This window comes from Pavona decussata, unplaced genomic scaffold, assembly GCF_977016875.1.
Source record: "Pavona decussata unplaced genomic scaffold, jaPavDecu1.1 SCAFFOLD_912, whole genome shotgun sequence".
Taxonomy (NCBI): Eukaryota; Metazoa; Cnidaria; class Anthozoa; order Scleractinia; family Agariciidae; genus Pavona; species Pavona decussata.
The window spans coordinates 804273-810000 of NW_028145943.1; positions in this window are offsets into that span (position 1 = coordinate 804273).

Below are 5728 nucleotides of genomic sequence, written 5' to 3' on the forward strand. Positions count from 1 at the left end.
GGTACGGAGTCGTTCTCGAATGCATTACTCCAGAGAGTTCCTCCAGCCTTTTGAACAACCGGTTCTCAAATTCGCCCCCCATATCGTGGTGGAGTTTCTCTGGGAAACCAAAGCGTGGGATGAAATCATTGAAGATCTTGTCTGCAGCAGTAACAGCAGTTTTATTTCTCGTCGGGTACGCTTGTGCATATTTGGTGAAATGGTCAACAACAACTAGGATATATTCATGGCCCCCAGAGCTTCGCTCGAGATGTACAAAGTCGATAGAAACCATCTGAAGAGGAGCGGTTGTTAGAATTGGTTGTAATGGTTCTCTCGTTGGTAGATTTGGGCGTCTTTGTTTCAGGCAGCGGCACGTGTGATGGATAAAGTTTTCAATGTCTCTCCTCATGTGTGGCCAATAAAATCTCTCACGGGCTAGAGCTAGTACCCTCTCAACACCAAGGTGGCCCATCTCTTCATGGAGTTCGCGATAAATGGTGCGACGAAATTTCTGTGGAAGAACAACCTGCTGGTTACGATAAAGTACTCCACTCTTTCTGTTCACGTGAAGTTTATGCCACTCATTCAGTAACTTACGAACCAAAGGTGATTCTGAGGCTTCTCTGCAACTGTCGGTTTGTGTTTTGCTTTGATCAATTTAAGGACACGCCCAATGTAAGGGTCTTCATTCTGTGCTTTCACTAAATCCACCACTCCTACTTGGTTACCAGATGCTTGGGACAGAGCGTCAACATGGAGCTCCTCTTCTTTATCAGTCAGTGCTGCAATCCAACATTGTCACCACTTGATAACACTTGGGCTGCGGATATTGAGGCGTGCAAGCTTTCAGGGGTTACCTTTTCAGTACAACTGTCCATGTAGGTCTTGAAGTCACTGGGTAATCGGGAAAGACTATCTGCATCAACATTCAACTTGCCTGGTCGGTACCGTATTTCGAAGTTAAAGTCAGCAAGCTCTCCGACCCATCTCAATCCTGTGGCGTTTAGCTTGGCAGATGTTAACACATAAGTTAAGGGGTTGTTGTCCGTGTATACTACAAATTCAGGAGCGTAGTAGAGATAGTCCCTGAACTGTTCTGTCACTGACCATTTCAATGCTAAAAATTCCAGCTTGCCAGAATGCATGTGGTAATTTTGTTCACATGGGGTCAGAGTCCTGGATGCATATGCAATTACTCGGGTAGTACCATTCTACTTTTGGTACAAGACAGCCCCCAAGCCATCCTGTGACGCATCGGTGTGTACAATAAAAGGTGCATCATAATCTGGATATGCCAGCAAAGGGGGTGAAGTTATTTTGTCTATCAGGACATCCAATGCTGACTGTTGACTGGGTCCCCACTCTACTGGTGATGAAGATGGTAACTGTCCACTGCGCAGCCTTGGGTTCTGTCTGATTGGGTTAGTATTCTTTTTCTTTGGTAGGCCATGATTGAGGAGATCATAAATGTGTTTTGCTGTTTGTGCAAAGTTTTTGATGTGACGGCGGTAAACTCCAAGTAGGCCCATAATTCTTCTAACTTCTCCAACTGTTTGCGGCTTTAAATCCTTCATCGCAGTCACTGCATTTGTAGCTTTTGGATCTATCCGATACCCGTCTTGAGAAATCACTCTTCCAAGGAAGGACACTTCCCGCTTGAACAAGTTACACTTTCTGGGCTTAAGCTTCACACCATAACTCTTTAACCGACGAAGAACTTTACGCAGATGCTCAATATGTTCAGAAAATGTTCCCGAGAATACAATTACATCGTCCAAGTAAGGGATGCATATCTCATCACGCAGCTGCCCAAGACAGTTCTCCATAAATCTTTGAAAATTTGCTGGAGCATTCATGAGTCCGAATGGTATACGCACCCATTCGTATAATCCCCAAGGCGTAACAAACGCAGTCAATGGTTGACTTTTCTCTCCAATGAATCCCTGATGGTACGCTTTTCCCTGATCCAAAACACTGAACCATGATTTGCCCCCGAGACTATCTAAGGCTTCCTGGATCCGAGGGATGGGATGCCGATCTGGCACTGTTTTCTTATTCAATTCTCTGTAATCTATACACAACCTCATCCCACCATCTTTTTTACGAACACAGACAACACTACTTGAGAATGGAGATCTGGACTTCCGAATGAAACCACGGTTAAGCAAGTCCTCAATGTAACCTTTAACTTCGGGATAGAGTGGACGGGGTATGGAAATGTAGTTCTTCTGTACTGGTTGGTCACTAGTCAACCTGATATCCATCTCCAACTCGGAAATGCAGCCGACGTCATCATCACTTGTCGCAAATACATCTGCTTCTTCGACCAACAACTGTTTCGCCTGCTCCTTTTGTTCTGCTGATAATCCACTCAAATCAACTTCAGGTAACCAAGACAAGTTTCTCTCAATTTGCTCAGCAGGTGTATGTTGTTTACAAGGCGATTCAGCACATGGGGTTGGTGTCTCAGGATCCTTAAACCTGACTTCGACAGGAGTCACTGACCGGACAAGATGAAGGCGTCCCAGGACAACTCTTCCAGGTAAAGTGATGTCATGGTTTGTGTTGTTGGTCACTGGGACTGAGAAGATGGTTGCATCGCCCTCCTTTACGGTGGTAAGGGATTCATGTACTGCCAATCCCGAAGGCCAGGTAGCCAACTCGTCTGGCTAAAAAATGACAGGAGTCTTACGGTGGATTGGTCCAGTATTAGCACGACAAGGTAAGTGAACAGTCTCTCCTGCAGGGACAGTGTGTGGCTTCTTTGTGGATTTAACTAGACAGAGTTCACCAGAGTTAGTAGTACGAATTAGGCTTATCAATGCTTGCAGGTCACCACTTTTACTCACTTTGAAGCTTCTCGACATCCGTTCCAGCAACACATCATCTTCATTATCTTCAGTGTTTCTGACCATCAACTCTATAACATTAAAACCAATGATGGGCTGCTCAATGTTCTCCTTTGTTACCAAAAATGGAACCCTTATCTCTGTCTCGTTTCCATTTGTCAACCTCACACCAATCTCTACCCACCCACAGTAAGGGATATCTGTTCCATTTTCTGCTTGCAAACTTATGGACCCATCTGTCCCAAGTAATTGTTTAATATCCCTTGTTTGAACTGTTGGTAGTTGGCTCTGCAGGAAATCTTCTGAAACAATTGATACTTGGGCTCCTGTGTCCCATAAAACTTCTGTAGGCTTATCCTCCAGGTAACAATCCACTAGACACTTCCTTCCCACCAGCCTAACTATGCGCTCCTGTTGCTTGGGAGTGATATGACTACTGTACACATCTCTATCTTGTGCATCTCCTAACCCCTTTTCTTTAGACGATTCTCTCTCAGAGAGCTCTTTGATTGCCTTGCATAACACTTTATGTTTTGGCCAATGAACCTTTTGACAATGCTCAGAACAATATCGAACAGACTGGCAGGCTGAACACTGTAGCAACTGTTTACGGCAATCAAACTCCAGGCAACCACTACACTGGTGGGACTTCTCTTTCTCTGGCAAGGCTACTCCCTGTCCCGCGGGGGTAGCCTGGATGCGTTTCCCGGATAGCTTCTGAGCCTGGCTTGACAGTAGCGGGCAATATGGTTCAACCCTCCACAGAGATAGCAATGTGGACATCGGTCACCTTCCCTATTCATTCTACACTCTTGGCAACCAGGTGGTCTTGCTCCAGCCCTCGCTCCCCTCCCAGTAGGACTAGGTGCCATGGTGTCTGCCTTCTGGTTATTTGCTACGTCACGAAGAGTTTTAACTTCTGATTTCACTGTGGCCAGCTCCGCTTGTACAGCTTTTAGTGTTGCTAGGACCTGTGAGTCCTTCCGCGACTCCTTCTTCGTGTTTGCTTCCACTGCACCTTCAACGGTGAGAACCTTTGCAGACTTTCCCTTGCTGGTAAAACTGAACTTATTACTTCGCTCGGCTTCTGCAGATATAGCTAGGCTCATTGCTCCAATGAGGTCTTTATCTGCGACTTTTGGGTTCTGAGTGAGTGGTCTTATCTTTGCACGAATGGTTTCGTCAGCAAGACCGGTTTCCAAGGCATGCAGGAACAAACTTTGCACCGAGGAGGCATCATACTTAACCCCACTATCGGACTCTTTTGAAGCACTAATTACCTTTTGCCTAATAGTAAGTGCTCTCATCAGAAATGACTGAGGGTCTTCATTGGGTTGCTGGGCAATGTTTGTTAGAAGCTGGTAACGTTCTGTGGCATTTTTCTCATGAAAATGGAAGCGAAGAATTTTACGCAGCCTGGGTAGGGTTAGGTCAGTCATGTTCTCTAGGTAGCTTCTTAGTTGCAGGCCTGGCTGCACAGCACGAACAACGGCACTAACTACTTCTTTGTCTGAGTACCCCTTGGCAAGCCCTGATTCTATTTGGGATATTAGAGCTTGATAACCCAGTTTATCTTTCTGACCAGGGTCACCCACCACTCCTTGTATTTTGAAATCCCTGTGGAATATGCTTTGCTCAACCCCCTTGGCAGGAAACTTGATCGTGTCTTCGTCTTTCACTGAGTCAGGAAACTTTTCTTTCTGCATTTTGGCCAATTGTTCCTCGACTAATTGCTGCTTAGACTCTAAATCACCCAATTCTTTTTTGAGCTTCTTCAGGTCGCCCTTGCCTTCCAATTCTTCTTGGCCGTATTGATCTTCTATCCCCTCGAGTGGCGGTGGACCCAACTGTGCAATTAACCCCTCAACAAATTCAATTTGATCATCGCCAGACAACTTCTCGAATGAATCCTCAATATTTCGTCTGATAGACCGAATAACACTTAATTTCCCCTTGCCTTCTACTGCCGACTTTTCAACTTTAGCATGAAGAGCAAATTCACATAACGCACTCAGGTCCAGCGACAAAATTTTGCGATCCAGAAGAATCAGTTGTTCCTCCGCCATTTCGATTTTACTTGTAAACAACACGAACTGATTTCCACATGCAAAAAGTCCAATAAAACAATGTTCCTACCTTCCCTGGCCTCAAATTCAGGCTCCACTATCTTTTGCCAAACTGTCCACACCAAATGTCCGCTTCAACTACAACCAGTTAAATCCTGTTAATAAATCGTTGTCCATTGAAATCCAAAGTGAATGCGTAATGGCGGCGACAAACGCGAGTCCTCGCACACAGTGAGCAATCCATCGTCAAAACGGGTACATTTACATCAAGTTTCTTCGAGAAAAATCTCCCGGACAGGCCCCCAGAATGTTACACGAGAAAATCCACACTGTTTGGTGTTTTCCAAGAGTATTTACGATATTAAAATACGGTTTCACAACTCATTTTCACAACGCGAGTCTTTTTGCTTCTCGAGCACGCACATGGCTTCTCCTTACGTCACTTGTCGTCTTGACGACACATCTCGTGTCCAGTCCCTTGAGAGGCGCGTACTTATAGTTCCTATACCTAACATTACCAATATATTTATATCTTACCGAAGATATTCTATTTAACATGGCGCACAAGTCGGCTTCTTCTTTCTTTGAGCATACACCTAAACAATCAATAGAACAGTTTATCATTTCTCACCCAGCAAATAGTTTATTGAACAACAGGGCTATTAGTGTACGAAGGCTTCGATAGCACTATCCAGCGAGCACGGGATAAAATTATCCGCTCTGTTATTTTTGTTTAGATTCCATCCACTGGATAAGGATTTGTCGGCTGGATAACGTTATCCACCCTCTGTACAACTGGGAAGAGGATTCAAGAAGAATATGAATACTTAC